Source organism: Rattus rattus, chromosome 12 (genome assembly GCF_011064425.1).
Source record: "Rattus rattus isolate New Zealand chromosome 12, Rrattus_CSIRO_v1, whole genome shotgun sequence".
Lineage (NCBI taxonomy): Eukaryota > Metazoa > Chordata > Mammalia > Rodentia > Muridae > Rattus > Rattus rattus.
The window spans coordinates 57,291,054-57,311,827 of record NC_046165.1 but is presented as its reverse complement, the minus strand read 5'-3'; the positions used below and the strand labels follow the sequence as shown (position 1 = coordinate 57,311,827).

Genomic DNA, 20,774 nt, shown 5'->3' with positions numbered 1-20,774 from the left:
GTTCAGTGGCCCTTACTCCTCTCACAGAAGATCTAGGCTAGGTGCCCAGCATGCACATGGCAGACAGATCACAACCATGGTAACTCTAGTCTCAGGATCAGAAGCTTCCCTGTGGCCTCCTTGGGCATTGCATACACATGGTGTACATACATACACAGGCAAAATACTCACGCTCAGAAATTAAAACAAATATTTAAAAGACATGTAGGCCACTGCATTTATTTGATTGTTGTCATATTTCCAGCTCTGTAGAATTAATATAATAAACTTCATGTATTTAAAGTGTACAGTTGGGTGAGTGTTTTATTGTTTTGTTTTTGTTTCTTTTGTTTTAAGACAGTATCTCCCTATGCAGCCCTGGCTGTCCTGGAACTCACTCTGTAGATCAGGCTGGTTCTGCCTCCCAAGTGCTGGAACGAAAGGTGTGCGCCACCATGCCTGGCTTCTGTGAGATGAGTTTTGATGTACATATTTGTAAACACATCACCGCAACCAAATTAATAGCATTTCCATGACCTCAAAAGCTTCCTTCCAGTTTTTCGACACTCTCCCCCCACCCCCCTGCACCAGCCCCTGGCTCAAGGCAGCCAATCATCTGCTTTCCAGAAGAACAGTCTGAATTTTCTAGGATTTTTTTTTTCTTTTTTTTTTTTTTCGGAGCTGGGGACCGAACCCATGGCCTTGCGCTCGCTAGGCAAGCACTCTACCGCTGAGGTAAATCCCCAACCCCTTTTCTAGGATTTTTAAAATTAGCAGAACCTTAAATATTTTTCGGTCTGCACTCTTTGTGGGCTGTTTGTGTGGGGGAGGGAGGACTTGCACCTGTGTGGAAGTCAGAGGGCAGCCTCTTGTCAGTCTTAGCCTATGGGTTTGTCCTACAGGGTCTCTGCTCGCTGCTGGCCCTGGAGCTTCTGCAGCGTCTCCTGTTTCCATGTCTCTTGCCATGATAAATGCACTGCTTGGCTGACTTTTGTGTGGGTTCAGGGGGTTTTGAACTCAGATCCTCACACTTTGCAGCAAGCCCTTGTACCCACTGAGCCATCCTGGCAGGCTGCTGCTGTTTGCTTCATCATGGCTCCCCCCTTCGATCACTGTGCGGCATCATATGGACAGCATAGCAAGTCCATTTTACCTGCGTATTGTTTCCAGGGTCTGGTCACCGCAAGAAAGCTTCTGTGAACATTCCTCTTCAACTCTTGCTGCGGGCGAATGGTCTTCTTCTTGGATAAATATTTGCAAGTGGAATGTCTGGGTCACATGGAAGTTAAGTGTTTAACTTTTTAGCCAACTGCCCAACTGTTCAAAATGCTTGTCTAATTTTACATTCCCGTCAGCAGTAAGAATTCGTTTGCCAAAACTCAGTGTGGTCAGGACTTTTTTAGACATGCTAATGAGTAGACACTAGTATTCCATTATAGTTTTAATTTGCATTTCCCTAATGAGCAAGGATATTGAGCAGTTTCTCAGGTTAATTGCACATATTTTATGTCACGACGATGATGATTAATCTTAATTGCCAACTTGACTGGACTTAGAGTCATCTAGAGTCATGCTTCTTGGCACGCCTATTAGGGTGAGTCCAGAGAGGTTAATGGATGAGGGAGCACCCACCCCGAGAGTGCAGCAACAACCCGTGGGCTGGGTTCAGACTGAGTAAAAGAACATGACTATGCCTCTCTCTTTGCTTAATGACTGTTAATGCCATGTTGTAAGAAATAGCAAACGTGAATCTTATATCAAATACTATAAAACTTATGTTTAGGTACAAGAGAGAAAGATCTCTTTGTCTCTCCCACTTTGTAAGACTTTTAGACAAATGTTTGAATCCTCTCACCCAGTAAAACCTTGGTCTACACAAAGGCCCACTGCTCTATGCTAGGAACTTGATAGCCTGGAGCAGTGACCCTTTTCTCCTTGGAGCAGTGACCCCCCCCTTACCCTCCCTCCTTCATTTCCTGTTTGGCCAACTATTTTCAGACTGGCCAATTGAGTAAGATTATGAGGTTGAACTCCAGCCAATGGGGGTGTGGCACACAGCCATCACCTGAGCTAGGATTAAAAACCAAATGCACTTCCTGACTCGGTGTGTTCCTTCTTCGGAAGGGACCCTCTTGATCAAGAGTAAAGTTTGCCTTGTGCATACACTTCAGTTAATGTGGTGGTCCCTTTCCTGGCAGCCCTGAATGTATGTTTAACAACGTCCAGCCACCTCATGCTCCTGCTGCCACAGCTCGAGTCCCTATTGTAAAACCTTCCCCACCAGGACGGACAGCACCCTCACACTGTGAGCCCAAAGGGAACCCGACGGCCTTGGTGATTTCTGAATATTCTTAATGATTGAATAATAATGAGTTTTTGGGATACACAAATAAGCCTTGTAGAAATCCCTGCTCCGAGCAATGAAAGCTGGTTTTTTGGTTTCCAACTCCTTTTTCTGACTTCATTAACGAGAATTTCAAATAATAATGAAATACCCCAGCTTCAGCGCTTGAGCAGAGCTGGTTTTATCCTCAAAGAGGGTGCTGGCATTAGCGTATGGAATCCTGTTAACCGTGCTAAGTTTCTGCACACTGAATCCTTAGCCATGCTAAGTTTCTAAGTTCTTTTGTAAGATGTTTACCTTTAAAGCAATTACTCGTCTTTTTTCACAGTTATTTGGTGATTGTGGTTTTTTCCCTCATTTTCAATGAATTTTGGTCCCGTCTGTCTGTCTGTCTGTCTTCTATACATGTGAAAATGCTGCCAGGATGTCAGAGGAAGAACTGGTTCTCTTCTTCCACTGTGTGGGTTCTGGGAATTGAACTCTCAGCATTGGGCTTGTGTGGAAAGTACTTTTACTCAGAGTCATCTCACTGGGGGGGGGGAGAATATTAAAACAAGAGGCCTCACGAACCCCATGAGTTAGGCTTTGCTTTTGTTTCCTTGTTTCTGGATTGCCCTTTAGATCAGAGGCAGGACAATGCCAGTGCAGTGGCTTTCTCCTGTCTTCGTATCTGCGTGTTCTGATCCTGCCACCTGTTCCTTTTGTATTGCTGCAGAGACTGGAAAATCTATTTTTACTCGGTTTACATTCTATGCAGTTCTGTCCTGGGTTAGGCTTTTATTTTTGTTGTTGTTTGTTTGTTTTTTTGTTTTTAGAAATACTGAGCTGATCTTTATAATTGGATTTTTAGGGCTTTTCATTTATCTACTTTCAGATGTTTATTTATCCATTCATTTATTTATTTATGTGCGTGTGTGCACACATGCGTGCACGCACAAGTGTTCATGTATCCTTGTCTGTGCAGGTGCCTGCAGCGGCCGGAAGAGGACAATGAATCCCTTGGAACTGATGGAGTTATGAGCAGTCGTGAGCTGCCTGAGGTGGGTGCTGGGAACCAATCTCAGGTCTTAACAACAGAGCCGCCTCTCCGACCCCTTCTCCACTTCCCTTACAAGTTCTCGGCTGTCTGCATCTGCTGGCCCTTTTGCCTCTCATTTTTGTCCAAACCCTGTTTGTAGCTTTCTCTGATTTGGGCATTTCTTTCTGTTTGTGTAGTGACTGATTTTCAGGTTGCTGCTCGGCCACGTTTGCTTCCTAAGTACCCTGTCTCTCTGATGTCGCACATGCTCAGAGACAAGATGTTTCAACTCTATTTAATGGCTCCTGATGGGAGATCTCACCAGCATCCTGTTTCCCTTGAGAAGCAGCAGCGGACACTGTTAGAATGTTTCTCAAACCTTAAGGAGAAGGAAATTGTGCACTTATTAAAGCATTTTTCTAAGGGAACATGAAAGAATTAGTGGGTAGAGAGGAGGAAGGAAGGTAAGTCATCTTTTTACGTCTTTTGTTTGGCTGCAAGGTCACCTCTCTGACCGGCCTCTGTACACGATGTTACCCCGTCTGGGTCTTGTTGCTATGGTTAGTAGCTCAAACCGAATCCCCTCCACCCTCCCCATCCGTGTGTTTCTCGTCTTGGTTGCTGCCTGAGGCTTGGGTGTGGGGAGCAGCAGTGGGAGGGGATGTAGAATTTGGCACAGGGTTTCTCAGTGGGACTGCCTGTCCCCACCCTCTGTGGAGTTTCAGACCTAAGGAAGAGGAGGCTGTCAACAATAACAAACACTGGCAGAGCCTGTTTCTCTCCCATCTTCGAAGGAGAACTTGACACATTGACATGGATTAAAGAAGCAAAGCTCATAGCTAGAGGTCTGGGAAGCAGATGGTTCTTCTAGGCTACTATTTTGTTTTGTTTGCTACCCAGAGAACTAGGCTCAAGTTTAGAGAGTTGGTCCTAAACCTCACAGCATCTCAGTCTCTTCAGTGACTGCTCAGTGAGATGGACCACACAGGTCATGAAGAATATACTGGCTTTGTAGCTATAGCAGGAGGACACCATCTTCTCAGACCGGGACTTCCAGCTCAGTGACAGATGGTATATTATACAGTGACCCCACCCTTGAATACCTTTTGTGATATGTCACCCTGCCTGTCTCCATAGGATCCAAGTGGTTGTAGGAGGCTATTGAGCTATTATGTAGAGTTCGGTGAGGTTGTAGAAGCACATTTCCCATACTTCTCAGCCCTAAGCAACTTGCTTCTTTCTGACCCTGGTTTTGACTGGAGACTGGTATGGGTAGGGAGAAGGCAGACTTTCTACCCTTAGCCTTGAATGGAGTCCATCAATCTCTCTCCATCTCTCCTATCTTAGCTAGGATGAAGAGACACCATGACCAAGGCAAATTTTATAGAGGACATTTAATTGGAACTACCTTTCAGGTTCAGAGGTTCAGTCCATTATCATCAAGGCAAGAAGCATGGCGGTGTCCAGGCAGGCATGGCACTGGAAGAGCTGAGAGTTTTACATCTTGTTCTAAAGGCAGTCTGAGGAAGATTGGCTTCCAGACAGCTAGGAAGAGGGTATCAAAGTCCAACCCTATAGTGACACATTTACTTCAACAAGGGCACACCTCCTAATAGTACCATTCCCTGGGCCAAGCATATTCAAACCACCTCAACTCCCTCCCTCTTCCTCTCCGTCCTTTCTCTTCTATATGACCAGTGTGCTGATTCCCTGTCTACAGAATTGGTCTACATTTGCCTGGTCAGTCGCAGTTCTAGTGAGGGTGAAGACAGAGGCACTTGTGCTTTCGGTGCAGATATCAGATTCTTGACTTGAAATATTGGCAGGTGCAGCATGGACAGTAACTCTAGCACAGGACACATGTCCTCCTCCTGGGCCCCTCTTCAGCCTTCTCCACTCTGTGTCCTGAGAGGCTGACTGTCGTGGGGTGTGCTTCGTTGGCATGCTGGAGCCTTCAGGAGCTGATTATGGGACCCTCTCTTCAACCTTGTGATTGGGTGGCCACCATAAGCGCATTCACAAAGCAGAAAAACGGTAAATGTTAAATAAGTGCTCTCCCGACCATCCCATAAGCTTCAGAGATGACTGCTAAATATTTGTTTCCTGGATTCCCTGCCTTGTGGCTGTGCTTGAGTTTGGTCACTGGGAGGCAGGTGTCGGGGTTGAAGAGTGCTCAGAGGATGTGGTCAGAGTATGTTTTCCTATTTGCTCCCTGCCACGTTCCTGCAGATGGCCTGCATCCAAGGCTTCCAGGGCTGCACCCTTTTCTATTATCCTGCCCTCCTTAGGTGTCAAATGCCCTCTCCCTTTCCTTCTTTGCGGCTAAAGGTAACAAGGTCCTAATGTACTGTATTACCCTTCTGTGGGTACCTCAACCCCTACCTATGTTAGAACTCCTTGATTTAACAGGCCAGCAGCCCCCTTCAGTGGGGCTGCTCACTTCCATCCTGATACGTAGTACAAAGAGGTTGGGATCTCCGGATGCCCTGTGTCTCTTTATGGTCTTGCATGGTTTTATTTGTTGCTGTTGTTTCCAATGCTATCTTATCTAGAAACGTCATACACATTAAATAAAAGAAAAGGCTCTTGGCTTGAGTTGTAAGATGTGAAGTACCGACTGCCCACTAACGTCCTCGTTTTCAGTAGCTGCTGGAGACACACTCACTGCCTTACAACCCCCAAGGATTCAAGCAGTACAGTTTAAATATTACATTCTTAGCATGCAGAAACAGTTTGTGGTTTTTGTGGTTTTAAGCATCAAAATAAACATTTTTTCTTATTTTTGCATAGGTGTATTTTGTGCGTGTGTGTGTGTGTATACGTGTGTGTGTGTGTGTGTGCACAGGTATGCGTGTGTGTGTGTATTTGTGTGTGTGTGTATGTATGTGTGTGTGTGTGTGTGTGTATGTGTGTGTGTATGTGTGTGTGTGTGTGTGTGTGTATGTGTGTGTGTGTGTGTTTTTGTGTGTGTGTGTGTGTGTGTGTGTGTGTGTGTGTGTGTGTGTGTGTGTGTGTGTGTGTGTGTGTGTGTGTGTGTGTGTGTGTGTGTGTATTCTTTAATTTGTGTGTGTGTGTGTGTGTGTGCGTGTGTGTGTGTGTGTGTGTGTGTGTGTGTGTGTGTGTGTGTGTAGGCCTGAGGTTTATCTCCCTTGACCATGTTATACCTTATATATGGAGACCAAGTCTAGCCAGATTGCTCCAGGAGTCCTGTGTTTTTGCTCCCTCACACTGCTGGAATTGCAGATTGGTTACTATGCTTGTTTGGCTTGTATGTGTTTTCACGCCTGTCTTCATGCTTCTGCAGAAAATGCTTACCTGTTGAGCTATCTCACCTGCCCTTGAACACATTTCAAGATGCCATTTATGAAGGGTAGTTTACCTTCTATGAGTTCCACATCTGTGCGTTCAATAAATAGTGGGTTAAAAATGCATTGGAAATTAAATTTGTCTGAGATAGAGTGCATCTCCAGCAATGGAAAGTGAGAAGGTTGGCCCGCTGTCGACACTTTACCTCCAGCCCAGAGCCTTTCCTTCTATCTAATGTGTATGCTAAGTTTCTAGATAAGATTGCAGTCCAAAAACAACAAATAGGGGGCTAGAGAGGTGGCTCAGTGGTTAAGAGCACCGACAGCTCTTAAAGCCCTGAGTTCAATTCCCAGCAACCACATGGTGGCTCACAACCATCTGTCAGGGATCCGATGTCCTCTTCTGGTGTGTCTGAAGACAGCTACAGCATACTCACATACATAAAATGAATAAATAATTCTTAAAAATAAAAAACACCAATAAAATAGAAGAAATCAAGCAAGGCTGTACTGAGACACACAACATCAGGAGATTCCCAACCAACTGATAGGTACAGATATTTGCTTTGGTATAATTTCCTAAGTGATCCAATATTACAACTATTCCCATGTAGCACTTACATTGTATTAGAGTTTATTAGCCACTTAAACATGATTTATTAATAAACTATGTAGGAGGATGTGTGTAGGTGATAGCTACTTAAAAAAAAAAGTAAAGACTAGAGTCTGGGGCTGGAGAGATATCACTTATTATCACTTCCTGTAGAGATTCAAGTTTGGTTCCCAGCACCCGTATTGGTAGCTCACAACCACCTAGAACCCCAGCGCCCTCTTCTGGTCTGCACAGGCACCTACAGTACATATGACATACACAGACATGCACATTTACATAAATAAAAAGATATCTTTAAAAAGAAATCTTAAAATAGGAAGGGAAAAGGAACAACTATGTAGCAGACCCTGTATTAATCCCTGGCAAGGGTTTAGTTCACAACTTCTTTTTTTTTAAGATTTATTTATTTATCATATTCAAGTACACTGTAGCTGTCTTCAGACACACCAGAAGAAGGCATCAGATCCCATTACAGATGGTTGTGAGCCACCATGTGGCTGCTGGAAATTGAACTCAGGACCTCTGGAAGAGCAACCCATGTTCTTAACCTCTGAGCCATCTCTTCCCAACTTCTTTGAGGGAGTTCCTTTGTTGCCTTAGCAAAACTTTTGACCTCTTTCCTAAGGAGACTTTTAAATGCACAAACAGTAACAGAATTACAAAAGGAAGCTATACAGAAAAGGTGGTTACAGCATGAGTCACATTGGTCACATATTTACTTTGTTATCAGTTAAATTACCAGATGTCACAGCCAGTGTAGTGCACACTATATTTAAAGTAATGATTGTGCTCATACAAGTTAGGACATCTGCAGCAACTGTAAGAGCTTCAGAAATATCATCAGAGGACTGCTAAGACAGCTGAGGTCGGTTTTCTTCTACTTCTGCCTAGATATGTAAAAGAAGGTGCTGGGGTCGATGGAGGCAAGTAGAGATGAAGATACCACTTTCAACATTCTAGTTCGCATACTCCCTTTCCGTTACTAACCTTACCCTTCAGCTCCCCACCCACCTGAACTCTGTTCTCACCCCTCTCATATGCAGACACGGGGCACAAAATAGGCGAGCAAGAGGTTGTGAGGCTGGAAGAGAGAGGAGTTGGATTGTCTTATGTCAACTTACAGAAGCTAAAGTCGTCTTAGGAGGGAACCCCTACTGAGAAAATGCTTCTGTAAGATCGACCGGGCTGTGCGCAAGACTGGAAGGCATTTTCTTAATTAGTGATTGATAGGGGAGGGCCTGAACCATTGTGGGTGGTGCCCCTCTGGAATGGTAGTCCTGAGTGCTATAAAAAAGCGGGCTGAGCAAGCCACGAGGAGCAAGCCAGTAAGCAGCACCTCTTCATGGCCTCTGCATTTGTTCCTGCCTCCAGGTTCCTGCCCTTTTTGATTTCCTGTCCCCGACTTCCTTCAATGATGAGCAGTGCTGGGGAAGCTTAAGCCAAATAAATCCTTTCCTCCCCTTCATTGTTTTTGGTTGTGGTGTTTCATCACAGCCATGACAACCCTAACTAGGTCGAGGACAATCTGTTCTCTGTGCTGTCTTTCGGGTTTCATGCAAATAGAAAAAAAAAATTCCATGTACCTGACAGTGAATGGTAGCTGTTATACTCCCAGATCTAGACTCATGGTGAATCCCCCAGACACAGGAGCACTGCTGGGCACTGTCCTCTTGACTGCCAGGAAAAGGCACCAGAAGCTTGGTGGCTTAAAGTAGCTGAACTATGGGGCTGAGGAGATGGCTCGGTGGATAAAGTGATTGCCCATAACCTCATCAGCCATGGAAGGCAGAGACAGAGAATTCCCAGAGCAAGCTGAGTAGCCAGACTAGCTGAAGCTCTGAACTCTAGGGTCAGTTGCAGCATGTGGACCTGGGTTTGGATTCCAGCACACATAAGGCGATTCACAACTTTCTAATCTCAGTTCCAGGGTTCTCACGCCCTCTTCTGGCCTGTGCAAGCACCGCATGCATGTGGACCGCATGCACACGGGCAAAACACTCATACACACGAAATAAAAATAAATATATCTTTTAAAAAGACATCTGCTTGTCTTTTTTTAGGGGGACACAATTCAGTTATAAAGCCCCTTTTCCAAGGCCTAGTTTTCAGCCCTTTGGAACTCTCCAAGCTTCTACTCTTCCCCACCCCAGTCCAAAGTTCTTCGATCCCTTGCCCTCACTCCTCCTTATGCCCTATAAGCTGCCCCTGCAGATATGCTTTTACCATTACTTAATGCTCCCCTTTGGTCTTTCAGTTCTCTGAGCCTGATAATCAGTTCTCCTCCTGGAAATTCAATCGGTGTCTTCAAAAAGAACACATTCACTGTGGACACATGACCAAGTGTCTCACCTTCCTGGGGCTGTGCCTTCCCCACTGTGCTTGACCTCCTCTTAAACCGTGAAACGTGCCTTTGGAAGGGATTTGCTCAGAGTGGTTCTGCTGCATTCCAGGCAGGTGACTTGACGCTTCTATTTCCTTATCTGTAAAATGGGCATAACAAGGGCACCTGCCTGGCCAGGTGTGGTCCAGATCCAGTGAGATGCTGTGAAAGTGTATGGAGGTGGATGGGTGGTGGTTGTGCAGTTTCCCTGGTTATTCGTGCAGAGGACTCACCATCATATTGATTACAGTACAGAAAGGGCTCAGGTTGCATGGACTGCATAGACTTGGCTCCTGCCACCCAGAATCTAATACATGGCACGGAGACGCCTGGCAGCTGCCAGGGCTCCGAAAAGCAGAGTCCTGCATGTGCTGGAAGGGACGGTTGAATGGTTCACCAAAAGACACTGGCATCAGGTGGCCTTTTGCCTCCACCTCCGAAGAGGTAGAAAAGGTGACACTAGAGGCTTTTGGTCCCAGTGTGTGTGTGTGTGTGTGTGTGTGTGTGTGTGTGTGTGTGTGTGTGTGTCCGCGATGTGAGCACAGAGCCTCGGGAGGTAAAAACAACCCAGATCCACCGGCCTGTCAGCCAATCCCATTTTCCTAACAGTGCCAGCTTTAGAATCACAAACGCTGCAACCAGGACCTTCGAGCGTCCTGTGGAAGCCACTGTTCCCAAGCTCTTAAACCCTTGAGATGGCCGGCTTAAATGCTTCGATATCCATCAGGTGCCAGGAAGGAGAGAGAGGGCTATGCAGTGATTGGCTAGGAGGTGGGCGGAGCCACTGCGTGACTGTGTTCCTCTTCCAGTAGAAGTCCCAGCTAACCGCAGGGAGGAGGAGGGGAGGGACTGCCGCAGCCCCACTGGGCAGGCTGCCTAGGGACACTTAGAAGATTGCAAGAGATTTTTAATTTCTTGCCTAGGAGTCTGTGACAGGGTCCTGACTTATCTTACTGATTTCTGTTTGAGCTGTCTGAACCTTTCAATGCCACCGCCCTACCTGTAATAGGTCGTTAAAGTTAAATGAAAAAAAAAAAAGAATTAGCTAATTATTCAATAAATGAAGCTGTTGCTTGCAGGCGATCCTGCTGTGTCATCCGTGGAGGGCTGAGTCAGCCCTGCCTCAAACCTGAACCCAGAGGACCGGGATCTGTACAAGGCTCTCTAGCTCCACCGTCTGTCAGGGGAACGCAATGAGCTTTGCAGGCGTGAACTGAAGACTGTGTTAAGGATAAAAACTGGACTAAACCTCACCGGCTAGTTCACGCGTTCCTTTCCCTTTAACTCCCTATCCTTCAGCTAGATCCGTTTACCAGAAATCTGGATTTCTGCTGGTTCCTTTACGGAGCCCTCTGCCCCCATGCTCCCCGAGGGCTTCAGGCACGCCCTTGGCCAGAACCCAGGCGCCGCCTAGGCTCTCTCTCTTCACTTCCTGCCTCCTAACTCTCAAGAGGGGCGGAGCTGTTTTCTTGAACCTGGGCATTTTTGTAACAATAAAGGGAACCTTACTTGCTTTTAGTGGCGCTGACCCGCCATACTGGACATCCTGTAGGATAGTCCCGGACCATAAAGAATTGTCCTGGGAAGTTATCAGATAACCCGCTGGTGAATCATGTAGTTGAATGCCATGCATTAATTCTCAGAGCTAGGACCAGCTCTATTCTACTTATAAACATACAAAAATTCTGCAAGTCCCTCCTTTCTCTCTCTCCCACCGTCCTTTACTTCATTTCTTCCCACCATCCCCACCCCTCCTTTTTTTTCTGCGACAGACTCTTACTTTGTATAGTCCAGAGTTAGAACCGGCTCCATTTTATTTACAAACGAGTTTTTTTTTTTTTTTTTGGCAAGGTCCTTCCTTCCTTCCTTCCTTCCTTCCTTCCTTCCTTCCTTCCTTCCTTCCTTCCTTCCTTCAGTCTCTTGCTATGGGGCCCATGCTGACCTGAAATTTGTAATCCTCCTGCCTCAGTCCTTTCACAAGAACTGGGATTGCATTCACCACCGTGGCCAGGTGAAGCTTTTATTACAACAAATCCATTTAGTCATTTCGAAGTGAACGAGATCAATGGCTGGCTTGCTTTAATTGCATTCAGAATGTTACCCAACCGTCGTTACTGTTCACTTCCAAATCTTTTCCATGACTCCAGACAGGGATGGTGCAGCCAATGATCAGGAACTCCATCATGCCCCCTGTAGCCCAGTTTCCTCTGATCTACTTCCAGTCTCTGTGAGCTTGTGGGTTCTAGGTTCTTGAAGTGAGTGCATGCAGATAGTGTTTGGCCTTTGTTTTGTTGACAGCTTATAGGAAAGTTGCCACCACTGCAGCTCCGTGCCTGCTGCTTGAGTCATAGTGAAATATAAACACCTCAGTCTGCGCTTATAACTGTCTCAAGCAACAGGGCTGCTTGAGTCCGACATAGGGTGTTTTGTAATATAACTGTCTGAATATTCACATTCTGAGTATGTATTATTTTGTATTTTTTTAAGATTTCTTTATTTTTATTTATATGAGTACACTGTCTTCAGATACATACCAGAAGAGGGCATTGGATCCTATTCCAGATGGTTGTGAGCCACCATGTGGTTGCTGGGAATTGAACTCAGGACCTCTGGAAGAGCAGTCAGTGCTCTTAACCACTGAACCACCTCTCCAGCTCCTATTTTGTATAGTCTTATTTAATTCTTATACTAAAAATTGTTTGTAGTTAGTATAATTGATTTAACTTTAGTAAAGGCACATTGTAAAACATTTATTACAGAAGGAGACGTGGGGTCAGTCCTGAGGCCTAGGGGATATCTTTGGAATGAAATGCTGTTCACAAATACAAATACTGCCTTGTCTCTAGAAACCTGCCTGGCTAGTCCACATTCCTCAAGCAGTAAACCTTCAAACTACTGCCTTCATTGACTTTTGGCCGCTCTCTGCTTACTGTGGCCTGGGAAGTGCAGCCAGTCAGAGAGCCTTTATTTTTGTGTTGTCAATGTTGGGCACTGCCGTTACTACCATTCCTGGCTTACAATAGGCACAGGCACTGTGAAGAATTGACAGGAAACTTTATGTTTAAAAAGGTTTGTGTGTGTGTGTGTGTGTGTGTGTGTGTGTGTGTGAGAGAGAGAGAGAGAGAGAGAGAGAGAGAGAGAGAGAGAGAGAGAGAGAGAACCTGGAATAGGGTTAAGGCAGTTGCGATCTGTTGTGTGAATGCTGAAAAATTGAACTTGGGTCCTCTGTATGTGCTTGCTCTTAACCACTGTGCTTTCTCTCCAGCCTGAGAAAAGAACCTTTCCGGCTCAAAATTAAAGGCAGCGAGCCAAACAATGTGTGTATACATGCACACACACACACACACACACACACACACACACACACACACACACAAACTGAAGTGGTTTTCTGCTGTTGGCCTGCTAAGCACTGTCTCCTCCTGAGGACGGCAGGCTCATCCCCGCAGTGCTCCAGATGAACTCAGGGCTTGGCAAATGCTTAGCACATGCTCTGTGTTAAACCAAACTCCCAGACCTTAAAGCTGGGTTTTCAGCATCCAATGGAATAACGAATCCAACTCAATGCCCCTGCATTTCACACATGGGAATCTGGAACCACACTGCGTTTATCTTCTTGCTTCCCACTGAAATTTATCTTGTTGGGAATACTCAAATATTGATTTTTTTTTTCTGCATAAGAAGACAGGAAGTGTTACATACATTGTTTTCTAACCAGCCACCTCTTTATTATCATTCCTGCTTCTTTGGCCTCAGAGTCTTCAGAGTATATGATGCCACAAGTCTTTAAATGAGTTCCAATTCGCCAGGTGGTATGATCCCAGCACTCTGGAGCAGAGGATGGTGGATCTCTGAGTTTGAGGCCAGCCTGGTCTACAGAGCAAGTTTCAGGACAGCCAGGACTACACAGAGAAACTGGGTCTTGAAAAACAAAGAAGCTCCAATCTGGTTGCTAAAATCAAGCACCATTTCTTGACTTTACAGTGGTGTGATGGCTTTTTCCACACAACCATTTCTTTCTTTTTTTCTATTCCCGTAGAATGTTCGATAGGTTTTGAGAAATGTTCAACCCTTTGTTGGATACAGGAAAAGACCTGGCTCGCCTGAAGGCCTGTGTAAGCTTTCTGAGAACGGATGCAGTAGACTAACTACAGTTTGGATCTAGACAATGTCTGAGAGACACTGCGTTGAGGCTCGGTTCCTAACCTGTGCCATTACTGCTGAGTAGTGAGCTGATTAGTACGAAGGGCCTAATGGAAGGAAGTTAGGTCACTGATGTCATGCCCTCGACGAGGATATTGGTAACCACGCTCTTCCTGTGTCTTTGTTTCCTAGCTCTGATGGGATGAACAGTTCCCTGGCGTGTTCTTATCATGATGTAGCGTGCCACCACAGGCCCAAATCAAAAGAACCAAGCAACACAGTCCCAAACCTCTGAAACCACTAGACGAAGCAAACCTCTTCTTTTTTTTTAAATGTTGGTTATTCACTTTTCCTTCCCTCCCTCTCTTCCTTTCTCCCTTCTCTTGGGCAGTTGCATGGGGCTCTGGCTGTAGAGCCAAGATGAGGTGTTCAGTGGTGTGGTGGGTTAAATGAGTATGCCCCTGCCGCTGCCCCCAGTTTATTTGAATGCTTAGTCTCCAGTTGGTGAGACTGTTTGAGAAAAATTAGGAGGTGTGGCCTTGTTGGAGGAAGTGTGTCATTGGGGCAGGCTTGCCCAGTTAGAGCTCATTCTCTCTCTCTCTCTCTCTCTCTCTCTCTCTCTCTCTCTCTCTCTCTCTCTCTCCCTTGTGGTTGTTGCTTTAAAATCTAAGCTCTCAACAGCTGTTACAACACTATGCCTGCTTGCCTAATGCCACTCTGTACCACGATGGTTGTTGACTCACTGTCTGAAACTGGAAGCGCCCAGTAACTTTGTTCTATAAGTTTTCTTGGTTGTTATGTCTCTTCACAGCAATAGACAAATAACGAAGATAGAAAATGTGACAGACCTGACTAGACTGAGGAATGTGAACGCCTGGGACCTTGGACTAGAAAGTGTGAAGTCTCCATGTAGACTTTGAAGGCCCACATTGAGAAGGTTCAGTGGAGTATATTAGCTACACACAGGAAGTGCAAGCAGCCCAAGAGAAGAACGTATCGTAGTCAGAAAAGCTGGGATTGATTAGCAACTGGGTTAGAGGTCACTCTTGTGATATTTTGTCTGCTTTCTGTCTTTGTCCTTAGAATTTGTCTGACGCTAAATTGAAAAGTAACAGACTACGTTCCTTGGTGGAGAAAATTTTTAAGACAGCCTAATATTGACTTTGTCACATGGTTCATAGTTACTCTAACGCAGGTCTGCAATAGAAAAGGAGCAAGTGTAACAAGAGCTGTGCACAATGTACAGTTTGAGGAGAAAGGGACCTCAGGAAATGTCATGTTGGAGCCAAGGCTTGTGCTGAAAGAAATAAGAGATTAAGGAGAGCCCTGATCTGTATTAAAATAAAGGGAGAACAGCTTCAGGGAAAGACTCCACCCAGACAACCTTCCAACCTGTAAAAAGAAAAGGCCTGGGGGGATTTGCTGTTTCTACCAAGACACAGGACATGAAAGATGCTGCAAATGTGACTCAAGGGGTCAGGTCCACCTCACCTTGCAGCAGGCGTTAACAATGTTGCCCGTGTGGTCCCGGCTTTGGAGTCATGATGAACACAGAAGTAAAGGGGTCATGGAATCTTTTTTCATGGTAAGGAAAGCCACAGAAGCCACGTATAAGTCAGGGAAGTCCCTGCATGGAGGCCCTGAAAGGCCACTGCACGAAGCTGTGAAAGTGAAGCCTGGATTGTGCTGGAGACCCCAAGATGTTAGAGATGCCAGAGCTGTGGGATACCTGCCAAGGAGAGCTGCACACAGGAAATGGAACCAGCCCAAGAGAAGAATGTATTGTAGCCAGAAAAGCTGGAAGGGTGGAGCTGGCTAAGCCCTTTGACATCAGACAGGGAGTTGCAGGAACTGGACTTTGCCCTGCTGGATTTTGGTATTGCCTTTGTCCGGCATTTCCTCACTATGGTATGCTGGAAGTATGTAATTTGGTTTCTGATTTTTGACAGGGCATTATGGTTATATTAAGAGATTGCCTTGAGTCTCAGAAGAGACTTTGGACTTTTAAACAGCCTGGAGACTTTTGAAGTGGACGGGATGCATTTTGCATTCTGATATGGCTATGAGTCTGTGGGGGCCAGGGAATAGAATGTGGTGTCTTGGGTGAGAGAATAACTCCCACAGGTTCATTGATTTGAATGCTATGATGGTGGAGCTGTTTGGGAAGGATTAAGAGGTGTGTCCTTGTTGAGGAGGTGTGTCACTGGGTGCAGGATTTGAAGTTGCAAAACTTCTGCTATTCCTGGGGCACTCTCTGCATCATGCTTTTGAATCAGGATGTGAGCTCTCAGCTCTTCCTACTTCCATACCTCTGCCCCACCACCATGAACTCTAATCCTCTGATACTGCAAACCCAATTAACCATGTTCTTTGTTAGTTGCCTTGTTAATGACATTTTATCACCACTTGAAAATGCCAAATACTTCAGAGGGAAACAGGTTTGTCTGGCTGGGTTTGCATCAACTTAACACACTGGAGAGTCCTTTAGAGGAGGCTTTCCAGGTGAGAAAATGCTTTTAAAGAGTCTGGCTGTGGGCAAGCCTCTAGGGCATTTTCTTAATTGGTGATCAATGGAGAAGAGCCCAGCCCATTGTGAGTGGGACCATCCCTTGGTTGGTGGTCCTGGGTTCTATAAGAAAGCAGGCTGAGCAAGCCATGGGAGAGCAATCCAGTAAGCAGCATTCTTTCATGGCCTCTGCTTCAGTTCTTGCCTACAGGTTCCTGTCCTGACTTTCAGTTGTGAATTTTAATGTGGAAGTATAAGCCAAATAAACCCTTTCCTCCTCTGCTTGCTTTTTTTCCCCCATGCTGTTTCCTCACAGCTATTGTGAGGCTACCTTGGCAGATATCCCACAACAATCCTCCTCAGACCTGCCCACAAGCCTCTCCAATCTGAGCAATCCTTCAGGTGAGGCTCCATTCTCTGGAGGATACTCTAGGCTATGGCTATACTCAAGTCAACAGTAAAAGCTGTAAAGGCCAAAGAGAAACTTATTTTTGCCTCTTTTAGAGTCATGTCTCACAGCCCCCCCTCAACCTTCAGCAGCTAGTATCAATCTCAAAGTCCTGGTCTTTCTGTTACTACCTCCCAAATGCTGAGGTCACAGGCATGTGGTGCTGGCATTTGAACCTATGGCTTTGTGTATGCTAGGAAGCATTCTTCTGAGCTATTGCCCCAGTCCTTGTTTCTTCTGTGTATGGTTGGCTCATTTTAAGTGCTATACACGGAAAATCATATACAGAATACACTGATTTGTATCTAGTTCTCTAATTACAGTCATCGAGCCAATGTTCTGGCTTGGGGAGCCAGGCCAGTTGTTGCTGATTCTGGTTTAGCAAGAAACATGCGTCCTTGGTGGGGTGGGGCTGTTTGTCACTTGCAATGACTGTGGCTGTGTTCACAGTTCATCTCAGCTGCCATGCCTTGTTCTTTAGGCATCCGCTTAAAAACACCGAAGAGATTTAGACAGAGTTATTTTACCCTAAAAGTTTTCTGACAGTTTTGCCTGTGTAAGAATGGAGTCTCGCCTGTCCGGATGCTGGTGAGGGTACAGTTGTAAGCAAGTCCTGGGAGATGGATGCAGAAAGAGCAAATGGCTTATGAACCTCTTTTAAAAAGAAATCAGTGACTGTGGCAGAAAGCTGGGCAGAGCTTGTTTATCTCTGAGTCTATGAACACTTGGCTAAAATGGACAGTAGTGATAAAGTTTTATTTAAATTTATTCGTTTATTTATTTGGTTGGTGTGTGTGTGTGTGTGTGTGTGTGTAGGCTAGATGGGGGAGTCAGATCCTGGGAACTGGAGTTACAGACAGCTGTGAACTATTGTCTGGGTGCTGGAGACCCAACCTGGATTCTCTGCAAGGAGCAGTGAGTGCTTTTAACCACTGAGCAGTCTCTTCATACCCAGAGATAGACTTGAAACAGTCTTAATTCCTCAGACGAAACTTTCTCTTATGGAAAACCTCTCAACAAGAAAAATAAAAGTGTTGTAGATTTCAGAAAGCATAGCATCCTTTACCCCAGATAATACATTCGTCATCTCCGAGAAACATCTACAATGCTGTCTGTTTGGAAAAAGAGGTGAGCTCCATCACTAGCCTTTCCCAGGGCATCTATTCCTTGGGAGTTGCCAGAAATGAACATTTTAAATATAATTAAGGCCAAACAATTCTAGAGGAAACAAATGTAACCCAAAGTCTTCTGCCCCTGGGTGGACACCAGGCCTCCCTAACACAGAAGTAAAGTTCCTTGGGAGTGTAGGGCCTCTTCAGTGCCTTAAGAGACTGTGAGGGCTGGAGATCAGCTGCAGGTAGAGTCGATGAAGTTTCTGCACTCGTTGCTTTTCCCCTAGCTGTGACAACATACCTGGTATGAAGTAATTAAGGAAAGAAAAACTTAATTCTCATTTATAGATCAAGAAGGGACATTGCAATTATTGTAGGAGAACCCACTGTGGTAGGAGGGGGAGGCTGGCTGGTCCCACGACATCCAGAGTCAAGAGTCCAGAATGAATAGGAAATAGGGCCAGTCCTATAAAACTTCAAGACTCCCTTGCACAGTGACCCACTGTTCCTAGCAAGATACTATCTCCTAGAATGTTCTCAATCTTTCTTATGCTGTGACCATTTAATACTGTTCTTCATGTGGTGACCCCCCAACCAACACCATAAAATTATTTTCATTGCTATGTCATAACTATAATTGTGCTACTGTTATGAATCATAATATAAATATCTGTGCTTTCTGATAGTTTCAGGCGACCCCTATGAAAATTGACCCCCAACCCCACAGGTTGAGAACCTCTGCCCTACATGTTCCACAACTCTTTCAAACACCAGTTTAGAGCCAGATCTAGAGAATTTGGGTAAAGGTACCACCCACCAGTCTTTCATAAAGGCCTGCCCACAATTGGCTGTGTGGCTTGGACCTGTGTAAAATTTTCCATTCGCTAACTGAAGGACTGGTGAGGTAGCAGGGGTCAGGAATCCCAAAAGCTGACTTGTCTACAGAGAGAATTGTCACTCAGTGAAGGGAGGACTGAAGTGGAAGAGGCCGATACACAGCTGGCAATACTCTGCTCTTCTCCCCTCTCATCTCTTTCCTTTTCCGCTCCAAGAAAAAAGACATTAGCAGTTGATAGAAAGCAACAGAAAGTCCTTTACAGGCATCTCTGAGTACACTCAACACAGTTTTGAAATCCCTGTTGCTTGTGCATGACTTCTGACTTCCTGAGGAGGCCGCAACTCATTCATCTCTGCTCCATGTTTCTGAGCTTCTTTGTGAGTGAGAAAACTCAAGACAGGGTAATTATTCCTCCCGTTCTCGCCGGAAGTTTGCTTATGCTCTGTGAAACCATCTTACTTGGCTCATGCAGATCTATTAATATGCAAGCAACATTTTGATTCTTGTTGTTGCTAATTTTAATAGGCTGCCATTGGAGCCAGCAAAACTTTTCCTAGAAAGGAACATAGAGTTATATTTTAGGCTTTGTGGGACACATGGTCTCTGTTACGAATACTCCATTTTGATCATGCCATGCAGAAGAAACCACGAATGCTACAACACGCCTGGTGTGGCTGTGCTCCAACACAGCTTTATTTATAGACACCAGATTTGAATTTTATACAGTTTACACATGTCACAAAATTTTCTTTCAATGCACTCCTCTCTTCAGCCTTTTAAAAAATTGAAAACCATCTTCAACTTGCAGGATGTCCAAGAACAGTGAGCTTAATTTGACCCATCTGTTACAGTCTACCATTCTCTGGCTAATACTTAATGTGAAAACCTAATATATTTTATTATACCTCTACAGTTTTAAAAATCTAATTGAACTCTTTCCCGTCTTGCAAAATGGCGAGTGAAAAGGTGGAAAAGCTGATACAAAGGAGAAGAAACCTGCAACCAAGAAGGCTGGAGATGCTGCTGCTGCCTCTGGTCCCCAGGCCACTGGTGCAGCCCAAAAGAGTAACTCTAAGGTTAAAAAGCCGAGGAATGGGAAGTCCCATTGCAGCCGAACCCCTGTCCTGGTGAGAGGAATTGGCAGGTACTCCGGATCTGCTATGTATTCCAAAAAGGCCTTGTACAAAAGGAAATACTCAGCTGCCAAGACCAAGGTTGAAAAGAAGAAGAAAAAGGAGAAGGTTCTTGCTACCGTCACAAAAACAGTTGGTGGGGACAAGAATGGTGGCACCCGGGTGGTGAAGCTTCGAAAAGTACCTAGGTATTATCCTATCGAAGAGGTGCCTCGAAGCTGCTGAGCCATGGCACAAAGCCCTTCAGCCAGCAAGCGAGAAGGCTGCGCTCCCACATCGCTCCCTCCCGGGACTGTCCTGATCATCGTCACTGGGCGCCACAGGGGCAAGAGAATGGTTTTCCTGAAGCAGCTTGGCAGTGGCTTGCTTTTGTGACTGGACCCCTTGCCCTCGACAGAGTTCCTCTGCGCAGAACACACCAGAAGTTTGTCATCACCACCTCTACAAAAGTCGGTATCAGCGAGGTTAAAATCCCCAATCACCTGACTGACCCCACTTCCAAAAGAAGCCGCTGCGCAAGCCCAGGCATCAGGAGGACGAGATCTTCTACAGAGAGGGAGAAATACGAGATTACAGAGCAGCGAAAGGCTGATCAGGAAACTGTGGACTCGCAGATTTTGCCAAAGACTAAAGATGTTGCTCAGCTCCAGGCTACCTGCGATCTCAGTTTTCTTTAACAAACCCGATGTATCCTCACAAACTGGTGTTCTAAATTGCTAACGACCTGATTAAACAGCTTCATATGTTAAAAAAAAATCTAATTGAAGATAGTATTTTGAGGGGGAGGAGCATTTTTAAAAAGTCGGTTGCGTCCAGCAAGCTGTGAACTCCTACAACCCCTTCACTTGGGAGACAAAGGCTGCAGGATCAGAGATTCAAGGTCTCAGCTACGCTGTGAGGATTACGTAAGACTATCAAAATAGTCTGGCTGGAGAGGTGGGTCTGTGGTTAAGAG

General features: G+C 45.4%; 1 pseudogene; it reads left to right on the top strand.

Annotated features, from left to right (window-relative positions):
- The first annotated feature begins 19,495 nt into the window (after nt 1-19,495).
- Nucleotides 19,496-20,531, top strand: LOC116913177 (annotated as a pseudogene).
- The last annotated feature ends 243 nt before the right edge of the window (nt 20,532-20,774 follow it).